We start from the raw sequence: 17,328 nt of genomic DNA on the forward strand, positions 1-17,328 counted from the left end.
CGTTATACACAGATAAGGCCGTACCATTCTCACAGTCAGATCATTTTTTCTACGTGTTTGTTTACATTTTAGGTGAGTTATGATTAGGACGACGAAACATTTGTATTTGGAACTCACACTATGATTCCTTAGTGTTCGGATGCAATTAATGTCGGTCATTATGCATAAATTTGTGCAACGAGTATCAAACCGCTGATACGATAAGTTTTTCATTGTGCAGCAGCATAACTCAGGCGATAGGGGATATGAGGCTCGATACGGTGCAGTGACAGTAATGAGGCATGAAAAGCTGTGGATCATCTCAAATGCAGAGATGTTATGCTGAATATGAGTATAGAAGAGGTTAACTGAAGCTACAGTATCAGCAGTTGCTTAAAAACTATCCGTGTACACACTGCAACCCCTGTCGCACACCGAACTGCGGTCATGTGTACATGAGTAAAGAACAGGGAATGGCTTGGGGAAAATATAAGAGGAAAGCTGACTGAAAAATCGACATGTAACAAGGGTAAGTAGGGGGTAGAGGAGAAGATTAGTTAATTATATACGCACGACAATTAGGAGGAAAAGGGTGGGGAACGGTGCAAGGGAAGGGAAGCTCAGAAAAGGAAACGCAATAAGGGTGAAAGTGGAGGAAGGAAAAGGAGGCAGAAGAAGAGAGAAGCAAGAGAGAGAAAAAACGAAATATAAAATGGAGAATGAAGAAAAGAGGAGCAAAAAAGAGGTGTGAGAAATAGGTAAAGTACTGTAGCTACTTCCATATGACTCTCTTCGAGATATAGGAACCCAAGACTGCCCCACAGCAGTCCAGAACATTTAAGTCCAAGAGACTGATCAGTGTCTGTCGTAGTTCTGCATGATCGAAGAATATCAGTCACCTTTGGAAGTTTCCATCCCATGCACCAGGCAAGTCCGTCACTCCAACTCCACTCCTTTTACTCTAATTTAGCCTAATAGTGCCACGTGTTCATCTTGAATGCTGCGTACTAGCAACAGATTAGCATTAGAATATATTAGGTATGATGAGCTATAGTAAGGATGTAGAGCCGTACCATTGTCTTTTTCTGCCACTTAGATATGTGAAATAAACGGCAACAGACGAAAATCTAGACCAAGCGAAAGAAAAAAAAATTCACAGTGCCTTCTAGTCTCAGGATCACTAAGAGTATATTGAAAAGAATCCAGCAATGTAATATGTATTTTGATCTGTGGCCACAATAGCTGCGATGTCTTAACTCCTTCAGCTCCATGCCGTAATTCTTATTGCTTTATTCATGCTTCTGTCATGCGATTATATTTCAAGAGAGACATCAAGTTCCGAATAGGTTGATGAAACTGTTTCTGACCCCGTTACGACACATGGTATCTCCGTTGCTTAGCAAGAATAAGAAATATGTTATCATTTTGAAGGAGTTGATGTAGTGGTAGGTGGGGACGCCCACCATCCGCTCACTAGATGTAATGCTGCTACACCCTAACCTTTTCCCTTACACCTTCGCCTTTCCCTTTACACCCTCACCCTACCCTCTTACACCCTCGCCTTTGCTTTTAACACTCTCACCTTTCCCCTTACACCCTCACCTTACCCTCTTACACCTTCCCCTTTCCCCTTACACCCTCACCTTTTCCCCTACATCTTACCCTCTTACCCCTTGTGCCCTCCACCTTACCCCACATCCTTACCCCCACTCTAGTCCTCACTCCCACCTACCCTGTACACTTCTCCCCACCTACACCCCTACGTTACCCTCTGCATCTTCATCTTATTCCTCCATACCTCTCTCTCTACCCACCCCACACGTCTCCTCCAACAACCCCTCAACCCCACCTTCCTGCCGACGCTTTTGACATGCCCCTCCTCTGTTGGCGCCTTGAGAATTGAGGCGTGTCAAGATGAAAGAGGGACGAGGAGAGCCGAGGTTTGGAAAGATGTCCCAGAGAGAGAGAGAGGGAGAGAGAGAGAGAGAGAGAGAGAGGATTAGGATAGAGGGAATAGTAAATGGAGGGATATATATATATATATATATATATATATATATATATATATATGTAAATGGAGGGGATATATATATATATATATATATATATATATATATATGTGTATATAGGGCTATATATATATATATATATATATATATATATATATATATATATAGATAGATAGATAGATAGATAGATATATATATGTCATAAAATACTTTGTGGTTCCTTTGTGGTTGAGTTATATATATATTAGACTTGTGGACGAGCGGTTTTTATATCTTGGAGTAGCTTGTAGTAGATAATCTTCTTTCCCATTTGTCATGTAGTGACAGGAGAGGTAAAGAATAGTATGGGACTATTTTTATTTGTCTTGGAAATATTAACAAGTCTCTCACACAGAGCGGAGTATAGAGTCCAGTCCCGCTAGCTTTCTCTCTGTCTCACTCTCTCTGTCTCTCTCTCTCAAGTTGCCAAGCCCTTCTCCCTGCGACCTGTCTCTTGTATGGCTTGTCTCCTTCTGAGCTCTCTTTCCTAAATTCTGGTGAAACAGGAGACGTATCACGTGTGTTCCTTGTGGATGGAAAGTTTAAGAAGCCTGTGTGTGAGTATGTGTGTATGTGTGTGTATGGTCACTAGGCGCTGTCGTGTGCCTTATAAGCATTCTTTGAGTTAAGAGTGTGTAAGCATGTTTAGCATTGCTCGATTCTCGCAGACACAATACCTTCTCATCATCTGACTCCCTGCTTCTATCTGTCTCTCTATCTATCTATTTATTATGATTTGTAATTATAATATGGAGTCCTAACACATTGCTCGGCCGCGCGAAAATGGCGTACCATCCAGAGTTAATAGTCCTAACATATTAATACATATTATATACACATTATAATGAACCTATAAGTTAATTAAGCGAAATACATAATATTGTAAAAGTAACAATTGTATGAATATTGTATACATATAATATTCATAGTAAATAGTGATTATTCAGTAATATTACATTTTAAACAAGTTGTATGCATATTTGAATAAATGCATTAAAGTAAATTATTTAACTGTAATACAGTATGTACTTGGGTCTTTGTAGTGAAATGCATACATGTGTTGGCCTTATAACTGTAGTTACATTTTGTTAATGCAACTGTTACATTAGTGTCTTGGCCTTATAATTGTAGTTAAAGTTACATAAAAGTTACATCTTGTTAATGCAACTGTTAATTGGCAAAGTGTAACATAATGCAATCGTTTGTCGTTACATAATTGTTACATATCGTTTGTAGGTGCATAATTGTAGCAAGTGTAACATAAGGCAATCGTTTGTCGTTACACCGCTGCCACCAAATGTCATAAAATACTTTGTGGTTCCTTTGTGGTTGAGTTATATATATATTAGACTTGTGGACGAGCGGTTTTTATATCTTGGAGTAGCTTGTAGTAGATAATCTTCTTTCCCATTTGTCATGTAGTGACAGGAGAGGTAAAGAATAGTATGGGACTATTTTTATTTGTCTTGGAAATATTAACAAGTCTCTCACACAGAGCGGAGTATAGAGTCCAGTCCCGCTAGCTATCTCTCTGTCTCGCTCTCTCTGTCTCTCTCTCTCTCAAGTTGCCAAGCCCTTCTTCCTTCGACCTGCCTCTTGTATGGCTTGTCTCCTTCTGAGCTCTCTTTCCTAAATTCTGGTGAAACAGGAGACGTATCACGTGTGTTCCTTGTGGATGGAAAGTTTAAGAAGCCTGTGTGTGAGTATGTGTGTATGTGTGTGTATGGTCACTAGGCACTGTCATGTGCCTAATAAGCATTCCTTGAGTTAAGAGTGTGTAAGCATGTTTAGCATTGCTCGATTCTCGCAGACACAATACCTTCTCATCATCTGACTCCCTGCTTCTATCTGTCTCTCTATCTATCTATTTATTATGATTTGTAATTATAATATGGAGTCCTAACACACACACACACACACATATATATATATATATATATATATATATATATATATATATATATATATAGATTGATAGATAGATAGATAGATAGATAGATAGATATATGCCTGTGGGCTAAATTGATGTACTGACTGATATTCTGTATGGTGCGATGAGGAGACACGAGAGGATCGGAGAGAAAGGGGAAGGATGAATGGTAAGGAAGAACTAAGCAATAAACGATGGAAGCTGAGAAAGGAATGAGAAGTGAAGGGGAAAGTAGCAGGGAGGTCTTGAAGCTTATGAGCAGATATTTTATGGCACGAGTTAAATTAATGAAAGACAAAAGAGTATGCTGTACATTAAACACGGGATGCCTGCTGGTCTAGGGTAGTGGTTCTCCACATACCTCCGCGGACCGCATATGTCCAGGGAAATACTTCAGGATCCTCCAAGGTCCAATAGGTAGACAGGATACCTTTTCTCCCCTTCTTTATCTGCTACCCTAGATAACATAATTACTTGCTTGTATAACTAAACTACTTTTTATATTAATAATTAAAAACTATATCTAAACATTGTGAATCTTAGCACATGTCCATATTTCTAAAGTTGTGGTTGGATTGCTAGCTAAGCAGGAAAATCAGTAAAACTGGTACACGAGACGAGAAACAAGGAGCACTCAGTCAATGCAACACCCTCGCCCAGCAACTGGTCTAAGGGCGGAGCATTTATCATCAACGGATTGTTCTCAGACTTGAATAATGACGTCCTTGCTTAACGCTCAACCCTTCCTCCAGATTTGGTCCAAACAGGATCAAAGTTCTTTAAGCTGAACCTTCCTTTTGACTTTGACATATGAACTATTGTTTTTAAAATCGTCTCTCCATTCTTGATTGATTCATTCTTAGCCATTTTACCAAGTTTGGTTCAGATAGAATTAAAACTGAGTTATAGGGTCGGACAGTTGACCTTGCCGTCTGACCTCAACCTTTGACTTTATTGTAATAATCGTATCCCTTCATCTTTGCACTGCCATAAACTTTCCACCAAAATTCGTTTTAATCGAATCAAAGTTGCTTGAGTTATACCATTGATGCGAGAGCGCGGCAGAGCACACACACACACACACACACACACACACACACACACACACACACACACACACACACACACACACACACACACACACACACACACACACACACACACACACACACACACACACACACACACACACACACACACACACACACACACACACACACACACACACACACACACACACACACACACACACACACACACGTACATACACCCAGTGTATTAAGCCCACCGCACTACGTGGTCGCTGGTGAAATAATGAAATTAAAGATTTATGTAACAGCTGAAGGTGTACTTGGTATGCATTGTGTGCCTGGAAGAAATGAAAATGGGGAACAAATGATGGGGATGTGTGTTGAACGAGAGATGATGATTGGAAATACCTTGCTTGAGAAGATACTTATAAGAATACATGAGTGAGACAGGAGGATGGAAGGATTGTTGATAGAGCATTGATGGACCATGTGGTTGTGTCCAGGAATGTAACATGAAGATTGTTGGATGTGAGAGTTTAAAGAGAGGAGGGTGGAGGTATGTCTGACCACTACCTGGTGGAGAGAAAGTTGAGAGTAGGGAAGAGACGGGTGAGAGCTTAGAGAGTTAGGTGTGGCAGGGAGGTTTTGAAAGTGAGTAAGTTGGATAAAAGAGAGAAAATGATAGAGTATCAGGAGAAATAGAAAGATGAATGGAACGCAGTGAAAGATCAGGCGAATGGCAGTGTGGAGGAGGAATGACAGTTGTTTAAGAGTGCAAGAGTGCTGTGATGGGCATGCGGAAGAGGTGTGTGGTGTGAGACGAGTGGGTGGTGGTGTAAGAAAGGGAAATGAATCGTGGTGCGAGGAAGTAAGTATGGTTGTGGCTGGGAAGAGACGTGCATATGAAGTGTGGTTGCAGAGGAAGGATGAGGTATCATATGAGAGGTATAAGGAAAACAGGAATAGGAAAACAGGAAAAGGGCTGTGCGTGATGCTAAAGTGGCAGCAGATGAGAGGTGGGGTAGGCGGTTGACTGAGAATTTTCAACAGATTAAAGAAATGTTTTGGAAGGAGTGAAAAGGGTGCAAAAGGGAGAGTCTGGGAAGGAAGAGCGAGTAAAAGCAGAGGATGGAAGGATGTTAGCTGAGATGGATGCAATAAGGAAGAGATGGGCGGAGTATTTTGAGAGATTGGTGAAAGTAGAGGAGGAAAGGGAGGCTGAGATTGTGGCAGATGGAAGGGTGCAATGAATAATTGTGTTGTAAGAGTTGAATGATTCTTTGATCACGATGGAGGAAGTACAGGAGGCAGTAAAGGTGGTGAATACAGGGAAAGCTTCAGATATGGGTGGGTGTGCTGTGGCATGCTAGAAAGGTGGTGGAGTGCCTATTGTTGAGTGGTTAGCAAGATTGCTGAATGTTTATTTTGTGAGCGGTATTGTGCCAGTTGACTGGGCAAGTGCTTGTGTGGTTCCGTTGGTTAAAGGTAAGGGTGATAAGTAAGAATGTAGTAGCTTTAGCAGTATACAAGTGCTCGTGGGCCCTTCGGGTCCTCTCGCACTTGCTCCTGCGGAGGGTTCTTGCGCTGCGAAGTCACTTTCTCGTGCTTCTCACCTGTTTCCTCACGTTTCGCGCGCGCGTTGCGATCATTTCAGGTAATCTAAGTCACGTTTATGTGCAGTTCTAGTCTAACGTTGTCACTATCAGCCGTCAAGGTGACATCGAAGAGCCCATGATGGTCCGTTTATGTGGGGTTCTAGTGTAACGTTGTCACTTGAATTTTTTGCAGCTAACCAATTGATCGTGTTATTTGCAGCTTCAGGAATGGAACCCAAGTTGTTCGCATGAAAGTCCGAGATATTAACCACTCGGCCACAGAAACCGACCGGACGCCGGGAGAAGCGTTTTTTGGTCAAACTTTGATCGCTCATTAAATATAGTAAATTTTTTTCAATCGTGATGGGACCAAGTTTTTTCACATCAGCGAATTTTTTGCGATTTTTGTGCCAAGTTTGGTGCGATCTGAATGTACAGTGTCAGCTGCCCAAAACACACACACACACACACACACACACACACACACACACACACACACACACACACACACACAGGACTACTGCTATAGTATATTAGAGGTCTGTTGAGTGTTGTAGGTAAGGTGTATGGTAGAATGTTAATTAAGCGAGTTAGAGAGGGTACAGAGAGCGTGACTGGTGATGAGCAGTGTGGCTTTAGGAAAGGAAGGGGATGCGTGGATCAGGTGTTTGCTGTGAGACAGGTGTGTGAAAAGTATTTAGCGAAAGGAAAGGATGTGTTTTGATTTCATGGATTTAGAGAAAGCGTATGATAGAACTGATAGGGAGGGTTTGTGGACTGTTTTAAGATTGTATGGACTTGATGGTAGGTTGCTAAAAGGAGTGACAAGGTTTAATGCAAACAGCAGTGCGTGTGTAAGAGTGGGATATACTGTGAGTGATTGGTTTCCCGTGAGAGTGGGGCTGCGACAGGGATGTGTGATGTCGCCTTGGTTGTTTAATATTTATATGGATGGTGTTGTAAGGGAGGTGATATGCAAGAGCGTTAGGTGGAGGTTTGAGTCTGGTGAATGCTAATGGTAGATTTGAATCTGAATCAGCTATTGTTTGCAGATGACACAGCGCTGGTGGCTGAGTCAGGTGAGAGATTTAAACATTTGGTATAGGAGTTTGGACGAATGTGTGAAAAGAGGAAACTGAGAGTAAATGAGAATAAGAGTAAAGTGGTGAAATATACAAGGTTGGTAGATGGTACGAGGATGAATATAGTATTGAATGGCGAGTTACTTGAGAAGTAGAGTGTTTTAAGTCTTTAGGGTCACATGATGCTGTGGATGGAAGAATAAATGCAGTAGTAAAGTTTAGAATGAATGAAGTAGAAAAGGTGCTGGGAGGAATGAAAGAAGTGCTTGGATGTCGTTCGCTTAGAACGGATGTAAAGGGAAGGTTGTATGAGGATGTTGTAGTACTGACTGCGTTATATGGGGCTGAAACGTGGAATATGAGTGTAGCAGAGAGTAAAAGTTTGAATGTAATGGAGATGAGGTGTCTGAGGAGAATGTGTGCAGTGACGCATATGGATCAAGTGAGAAATGATGAAGTGCAAAGGAGAACTGGAGTTGTGCGGGAGATGGCTGATCGAGTTGAGCAAATCGAGTGGTGGTTTGGGCATATGGAGAGAATGGATGATGAGCGATTGGTGAAAAAGATAACTGGATCAGATGTGAGAGGTGTGAGGCTGATAGGAAGACCGTCAATAGGATGGATGGACAGTGTGAAGAGAGCTTTGGATGTGAGAGGGATGTCTGTTGAGCAAGGAAGATTGGAGAGAAATTGTGAATGCATAAATGATGACGCAGCCCTGAGGTGATATTCTCCCACATTTGGTCTGATCAGCTGATCAGGCCAGATGCGGGTAAGGGGATGGGTCCATTATGATGTGGCAGGGGTAAACCAGCTCTGCTCTCAGGCCTTGCTGCGGATGTCGCTGACTGCACTGCGCAGTTAACCCTCGTGTGGTGTGGTGCGGTGAGGATCTGGCTGGCTAAGATGCGAATGAATGTGTTTGAGTGGATGAGTAAATTGGGAGTGTGTCGTCCTGTCTCGGTTACCTCCCTTTCTTTGGGGGAAGTAGCCTACGTATATAGATAGCTATAGAAAGATTTACTCAATGGCACTCCACCTGTAATAAAAAATTATATAAATCAAGAGCTATTTCAAATCAGTAAAATTTTGTCTCTCTCTGTCTGTTGCCAGGCAATCTCGTAAAAATGTGGCCACAAACGAATAGCCTCCACGTCGCCCTCCTTTGCCATCTAGTTGTCCTCCGTCCATCTCACATCCCCTCTCTCACATATAGGCCTATCTCCACTCCATCCCTCCATCTCATCCTTGGTCTCTCCATCCTCCTTTCCTCCTCACCTCATTCACAAACACTCTTTAGTTTATATATTAACGACAGGATGAGTAACATCGTACCGTTAAGCACCCTCACCAGTGTAGGACTCCAACCTACCTTACCCCCGCAGGTCTACCTAGCTTCGTAAACTTGCGGTGGCGAGGTAGGTTCAAGCCCTACATAGGTGAGGGTGCTTAACGGTACAATGTTATTCATACACACGTCTAGTCAGTCTCTCATCATCCATCATCTCCACATGGTCAGAGCATCTCAGAGTGCTTCTCCTTAAAAGCTTCAGTCACATCTGCATCAACACTACAACACTCTTTGCTTCCTTATTTGTCTGCCTGTCTCACTGTGTAATTACACATGGTTCTCTCAAGTAACTCAGATACGGTACAAACTCAGTGACTAGCATATTAAACTGTTTGTTAAAGAAGAAGCAAAAATATTGACACTTCAGAGCATAAAGAACTTAATCTTTGGAACTTTCTTTGTAGCGTAAATACAATCCCTAATTGACACCTGCCTATAAAGATGTCAATGCTTGGGGAGATCTTCGATCACAGAATATGTTATAAATTCATACGACTAACTATAGACCCATACACGCCTACAAGCACCTGCGTGCCCGGGCAACATGAAGTAGCTACTGTGACCATTAAATTGGGTAATATTTCTAATACACTTGAGGGGTTGATGACACAAGCAAGGTATATGCTCTGCTCAATACTTTTCCATACTCAAGTTAGTGATAAACGTTGTATGTGGTGTGGCTAAATAACCAGATTTCGGGAAAAATGTCAGTATTGATGATTGAAAATTATGGGTTATATCCCACACATCAAGCCCGTGCTTACCTACAAATGATCCATTGATTATTTTAGATCTGCAGTTTATTTCATCCGTATCTAAACTTTCGCTTCCCTTCACGCAACTCGTTCTAAGTAGATATGTAATGATTCACTGTTTGTAGACAAACTAGAGAAAGAAACACCGATGTAATGACGTTTCGCCTCATAGTTTCCTCAGAATACAGTTGCTGAATATACACCACATTTCCTGTTTATATACCAGAAGGCAGTGGGGGTATGATGGGGGGTGAGGTATTGGTAAGGGGTGATAGGGGGGCAGGTAGGGTATGGAAGGTGAGGTCCAAAGGGGAAAGGGATTACAGGTCACGGCACAAGGACGGAGAAAAAGAAAAGAAACAAGTAACAGGTGAAGTTGGAAGTCCTTAGGGAATGGGAAGGAATGTTGGGTAAGGAAATGAGGTCACAGGGGGAAAGGGATTGCAGATCCCAGCACAGGTGTGTGTGTGTGTGTGTGTGTGTGTGTGTGTGTGTGTGTGTGTGTGTGTGTGTGTGTGTGTGTGTGTGTGTGTGTGTGTGTGTGTGTGTGTGTGTGTGTGTGTGTGTGTGTGTGTGTGTGATTTTTTTATGCGAGGAAGAAGGAACCAAAGGCTGAGCCCCCAACGTTCCTTCCAAGAGAAAAAACAAAATACTAACGAGAGCCAAATTCAAGATCCGATTATTACGAGATGCCTGGACACACTGCGTTTGAAAGACTGGAGATCATAGGAAGTAGGAAATACAGACAGAGAGAGACAGTTCCAGAGTTGACCTGTTGCATTAATGAAGGACCGGGAGTAACAGTAAACTCCTGCATTAGAAAGTTGGACAGCAAAGTGGTGAGAGTTTGTTGCTAGACGGGTGCTACGCGCCAGCCGTAGAGGTGGAGGGATGCAAGCAGACAGTTCAGAGGAGCAGAGACCATTGGAGTAGCGATAGAAATGAGATAAAGATGCAACAGTGCGGCGAAGTGACAAAGGTTGAAGTGAGCCAGTAAGAGGAGAGTTGATGAGACTAATAGCATTTGACTCCACCGTATTGAGAAGAGCTGTATGTGGGGAGTCTCCCCACACATGAGCGTTGTACTCTGAACAGGGGCGAATAAAACCCGTGTATAAAGTCAACAACTGTGCAGGGGTAAAGAAGGCACGGAGTCGGCTCAGCACACCCAATCTCTTAGAAGCAGATTTTACAGGAGATGCAATATGATCTTTCCAAGATAAGTCCCGTGTGAATGAAACCCCAAGTATGTTCAAGGATGATGCAGGACTGAGCTGGATATTATTAAACATTAGTGGGTACTCCTGTGGAAGATTTTGTCGGGTTGATAGTGATAAAAACTGAGTCTTTGATGCATTAATAAAAACAAGATTATTTGTGCCCCAGTCAGAGATACGAGCCCAGTCAGACTTTAGGTGTGCCATAGCCTCATCCCTTGTTTGTTAAAGTAACTGTTGAGATGGACGTTGCGGGAACCGAACTGAAATGTGAAGGGTGGAATCATCAGCATACGAGTGGATAGGGTTAGGTGTACAGCTTAGAAGAACATTGATAAATAAAAGGAAGAGTTTTGGTGATAGGACAGAGCCCTGAGGGACACCACTGCTGATAGATTAAGGAGAAGAACGATGGCCGTCTACAACAGCAGCTATAGAACGACCAGAAAGGAAGCTGTAGATGAAGGCACAGACAGAAGGATGTAAACCATAAGAGGGCAGTTCGGAAATTAAAGATTTATGCCAGACTCGATCGAAAGCCTTTGAGATGTCAAGTGCAATGGCAAAGCTTTTGCCAATGTCCTGAAAGGAGGATGACCAGGAGTCTGAAAGGTAGGTGAGAAGATCACCAGGGAAGCGTCCCTGACGCAACCCATACTGACGATCAGAGATGTGGTTGTAATAGGAAAGATGCTTTAAAATTTTTCTGTTAAGAATAGACTCGAAAACTTTTGAGGCACAGGATGTTAAAGCTATTGGACGATAGTTAGAGGGTTGAGAATGGCCACCCTTCTTTGGGACTGGCTGAATGAGAGCAAACCTCCAGCAAGAAGGAAAGGTACAAGTTGAAAGACAAAGGCGAAAGAGCTTACCTATGCAGGGTGTAAGCACAGAAGCACAGTTCTTGAGGACAACACGAGGGACTCCATCAAGCCCATATGCCTTGTTAGTATTGAGGTCATTGATGGCAGAAAATACATCAGCTGAAATTTAAATGTCAATCATGAGGAAGTCAGAGGGGGGAAATGAGGGAGGAACAGCACTGGAATCGTCTAAGGTGGAACTGGAGGAGACAGTCTGAATAAAGAGATCTGCTTTATCAGTAGAAGAACTAGCTACAGAGCCATCAGAGTAGAAAAGGGGAGGGAAGGATGACGAGGTAAAGCTGTTAGGAAGGTTTTTGGCAAGGTGCCAGAAGGAGCGGAAAGAATTCGAGTTGGAGAGTTGAGAGCATTTAGTACGGATGAAATTATTTTTATCAGAGCGAAGAACAGGCTTAGCAGGATTCCGGGCAGACATAAAAAAGATGTGATTCCGGGTGGGTTGGCTCCGGTACCTTTTATAGGCCCTCTCCTTGTTGCGGACAGCATTAAAACAAGCGTGATTAAACCAAGGCTTTCTTGCATTAGTCAAAGGATATGAGAAAGGAATGTGTGCTTCCATGCCTGAGAGAATAACCTCTGTAATGCGCAAGGCACACTCAGATGGTTCCCTGCCATGGAAGCAATAATCATTCCAGGGAAAATCAAAGAAGTACTCCCTGAGGGCCTCCCAATCCGCAGCTCGAAAGTGCCACAGATGACGTTTCTTTGGAGGGTCCGCAGGCCGTACCAGAGTGATAGGACAGGTTAAAGTAACAAAGTTATGATCGGAGGAGCCCAACGGAGAGCAAAGATTAACAGTGTAAGCAGAAGGATTAGTTGTAAGGAAGAGGTCAAGTATGTTGGAGCTCTCTCCAAGGCAGTCAGGGATACGGGTAGGGTGCTGTACAAGCTGCTCTAGGTCATTAAAGATAGTAAAGATGTAGACTTGTTCACCAGGTGGATCATTGAAAGGAAAGGAGAGCCAAAGGTGGTGGTGAACTTTGAAATCTAGAATGGAGATTTCAGAGAAAGGAGAAAGGGATAGAATGTGTTACATTGCAGAAGTAAGATAGATGAAGAATTTTTGATTTTCAGTAGAATTAGGGGATAAGTAAACAGCACAGACATATTTAGTCAGAGAATGACACGAGAGCCGAAGCCAGAGAGTAGAGAATTCAGAAGAATCAAGTTCAGGATCACGAGAGCAAGATGGGTCGTTGCTTACATACACGCAACATCTACCTTTGGCTTTGAAATGAGTATAGAGAAAGTAGGAGGATACAGAAACGGGTTTGCTGTCAGTTGCCTCAGACAGCTGAGTCTCAGTAAGGAAGAGGTGAGGTTTAGAAGAGGAGAGGTGGTGTTCGACAGACAGAAAGTTAGAGGAAAGGTCGCAAATGTTGCAGAAATGAATAAGAAGTGAGTCAGACAGTGGAACCAGGCAGCTGAAAGAGTCGACACTGGGAGAGGGGCGGATGGTGGCGGCATTTATGGTCCCCTCCCCCCTCCTGGGGACTCCAAGGCATTGTTGTAGTGCACCATTTTACTTTTTTTCTTTTTTTAATTTTGAAAAGGAAGTGTAGTGTGTACTATGCATGTAGTTTGGTGCTGATTGAGAAACTTGCACTGGAGAACAATCTGGCCTACTGTCTCTGTTACTGAAACACTGAAAAAGTTCATCATAGGGGAATGGTCAGGAACTAGTCCTGAGGGCTGATGGAACGGGAGCTCCAGCTCTCCCTGTCATCAGCTTTTCATCCACCTTGGGAGTACTGCCCTGCTCGACTGGTGCTACAGTCTACTTCTCTACCTCACCCCCCATCACACACCCACTGCCTTCTGCTACAGTATATATACAGGACATGTCGTGTATATTCAGCAATTGTAGTCTAAGGAAGCCATGAGATAGGTATTGCCAACATTGCCCGATAGCATTTACTGAAACCACTAAGCAGTTGAGATTTTATATGCCCGCATAGAAACAATTATTAGAATTATACTTAACCTAATAAGTCAGGAATAATTAACATTAACAACAGTCATTAGAAAATTGTTCTAATACACAGTGGAGGTGAAAGAGGAAAAAACACGATAAGGTAAACTGAACAAATTCAACAGTACTTCCAATCCATTTGGCGAATCCCCTAGCAGTTCTCGGCGGCCCCATTGAGGTCTGAGGCCCACTGGTTGAGAGACGCTGATCTAGGGGCAGTGTATTCCTTGCTAGCCAGCGTTCCTGTATTTTCGCAATTCCTAACAGTCGCTTCTGAATGGTTAAGGTTATTTTCTTCCTGTTGATAAAATGATGATCTTGTCACACATCATGTTATTTATTCTTGATTTCCACTTTAAACTGTCGTGAATCTAGGATGGTAGCTGAAAAGATGCGGCTCTACACACAAGCTGGATGGCGTAGAGTATACTTAGGCAATAGTCGTGCTATACTAAGGCTTGAATCACTGAGAGTCGACTGGAAGTTTTTCAGTCATTTAATGGCACCAGGAGAGAGAGAGAGAGAGAGAGAGAGAGAGAGAGAGAGAGAGAGAGTGAGTGAGTGAGAGTGCGTGTGTGCGTGCGTGTGTGTGTGTGTGTGTGTGTGTGTGTGTTTATGCGTGTGTGTGTGTGTGTGTGTGTGTGTGTGTGTGTGTGTGTGTGTGTGTGTGTGTGTGTGTGTGTGTGTGTGTGTGTGTGTGTGTGTGTGTGTGTGTGTGTGCGGGAGTGCGTGCACGGATTTAAGGGAGGCCATCGAGGGGGTACTTTTCTATTTTCGGCAAAGCAGTAATTAGTTGTAACAAAAGGGCATGTTATTTACCAAAATGTATGCAATTAGTATTTTACATAAATGTTTTTAAATTAAGTTCCAGTGAAAAGAGGGATATTGTAATAGAATTTGAGGAATTTGGTAATGAATCAACATACATTCAAACTACTGATGATTCTGCTACGAATCACGCCCCCTGCTTTTCCAAAGTGTTAGATTCGGCCACAGTGTGTGTGTGTGTGTGTGTGTGTGTGTGTGTGTGTGTGTGTGTGTGTGTGTGTGTGTGTGTGTGTGTGTGTGTGTGTGTGTGTGTGTGTGTGTGTGTGTGTGTGTGTGTGTGTGTGTGTGTGTGTGTGTGTGTGTGTGTGTGTGTGTGTGTGTGTGTGTGTGTGTGTGTGTGTGTGTGTGTGTGTGTGTGTGTGTGTGTGTGTGTGTGTGTGTGTGTGTGTGTGTGTGTGTGTGTGTGTGTGTGTGTGTGTGTGTGTGTGTGTGTGTGTGTGTGTGTGTGTGTGTGTGTGTGTGTGTGTGTGTGTGTGTGTGTGTGTGTGTGTGTGTGTGTGTGTGTGTGTGTGTGTGTGTGTGTGTGTGTGTGTGTGTGTGTGTGTGTGTGTGTGTGTGTGTGTGTGTGTGTGTGTGTGTGTGTGTGTGTGTGTGTGTGTGTGTGTGTGTGTGTGTGTGTGTGTGTGTGTGTGTGTGTGTGTGTGTGTGTGTGTGTGTGTGTGTGTGTGTGTGTGTGTGTGTGTGTGTGTGTGTGTGTGTGTGTGTGTGTGTGTGTGTGTGTGTGTGTGTGTGTGTGTGTGTGTGTGTGTGTGTGTGTGTGTGTGTGTGTGTGTGTGTGTGTGTGTGTGTGTGTGTGTGTGTGTGTGTGTGTGTGTGTGTGTGTGTGTGTGTGTGTGTGTGTGTGTGTGTGTGTGTGTGTGTGTGTGTGTGTGTGTGTGTGTGTGTGTGTGTGTGTGTGTGTGTGTGTGTGTGTGTGTGTGTGTGTGTGTGTGTGTGTGTGTGTGTGTGTGTGTGTGTGTGTGTGTGTGTGTGTGTGCTGAATATACCGTGTTAGGAGTATAGGGGGTTGATGATTTAAAAGGTAATGCAGCGTACTAAATATTTGATAAGGGAGGAACAAGGTTTTCGGTGTGACAGGGTATGTATGAATGAGGCGTTTGCATTCAGAAATATTTGTGAAATATATTTAGAGAAGGGAAGGGATCTGTGTGTAACCGTTATGACCTAGTGTATAACAGACCTTTTGGCTAGTAGTGCACGGTAGGAGCAAAAATAACTATGGTTCAAACTTTTTTCATAAGAGTGGGGCATGTGATAAGAGTCAGGGGGAAAGGAGGTTAATGGTCAGAGATAACGGTGGAGTCGCGTCTGGAATGTGGTGAATGTGATGTCTCCATGACTATTTGGTCTGTTTATGGACGGACTGCCACATTCACACGAGAGAGAGAGAGAGAGAGAGAGAGAGAGAGAGAGAGAGAGACAGACAGACAGACAGACAGACAGACAGGGCAGTGATTGCAGAACTTTGGCAATTATTACCTGAGTGTGAAATGATGAAATTGAGATTGAACTTAAAACAGAGCAAAAGGATGATGTGTAATGTTAGAGATGAAACAGAACAACATGACAGTAAATCGGAATGAGGAAAATTTGAAGGAAGTGAAGTGTTCTAGATATATTCGGGTGGGCACAACAGGAAATGAAACTTTATTTTTTATGCGAGGAAGAAGGAACCAAAGGCCACGAGCCCGCAATTATTGTTCCTTCCAAGAGAGAAACAAAATACAAGAGAGAGCCAAATTCAAGATCCGATCATTTCGAGATGCCTGGACATACTGCGTTTGAAAGACTGGAGATCATAGGAAGCAGGAAATACAGACAGAGGGAGATAGTTCCAGAGTTGACCTGTTGCATAAATGAAAGACTGGGAGTAACGGTTAACTCTTGTATTAGAGAGTTCGACAGAAAAGGGATGAGAGTTTGCTGCTAGACGGGTGCAACGCGCCCGTCGTAGAGGAGGAGGAATGCATACAGACAGTTCAGAGGAGCAGTGACCATTGAAGTAGCGATAGAAAAGAGATAAAGATGCAACAGTGCGACGAAGAGACAGAGGTTGAAGGGAGTCTGTAAGAGGAGGAGAGTTAATGAGACGAAAAGCCTTTGACTCCACCCTATTGAGAAGAGCTGTATGTGGGAAGCCTCCCCACACATGAGAGTTGTACTCCACACAGGGGCGGATAAAACCCCTGTATAAAGTCAACAATTGTGCAGGGGTAAAGAAGGAACGGAGTCGGCTTAGCACACCTAATCTCTTGGAAGCAGATTTTACAAGAGATGTAATATGATCTTTCCAAGATAAGTCCCAAGTAAATGAAACCCCAAGCATGTTCAAGGATGATGCAGGATTAAGCTGAATATTATTAAACATTAGTGGGTATACCTGTGGAAGATTTTGTCGGATTGATAGGTGTAAAAACTGAGTCTTTGAAGCAATAAAAACAACCAGATTATTTTTACCACAGAGATACGAACCAAGTCACACATTAGGTGTGCCATAGCCTCGTCCCTTGTTTGTTGAAGTAGCTGCTGAGATGGACGTTGCGGGAACCGAATGGATAGGTGAAGGGTGGAGTCATCAGCATATGAGTGGATAGGGTTAGATGTACAGCTTAGGTCATTGATGAATAAAAGGAAGAGAGTTGGTGATAGGACAGAG

Source organism: Coenobita brevimanus, chromosome 51 (assembly GCF_032717465.1).
Source record: "Coenobita brevimanus isolate Jiangsu-jjx chromosome 51, ASM3271746v2, whole genome shotgun sequence".
Taxonomy (NCBI): Eukaryota; Metazoa; Arthropoda; class Malacostraca; order Decapoda; family Coenobitidae; genus Coenobita; species Coenobita brevimanus.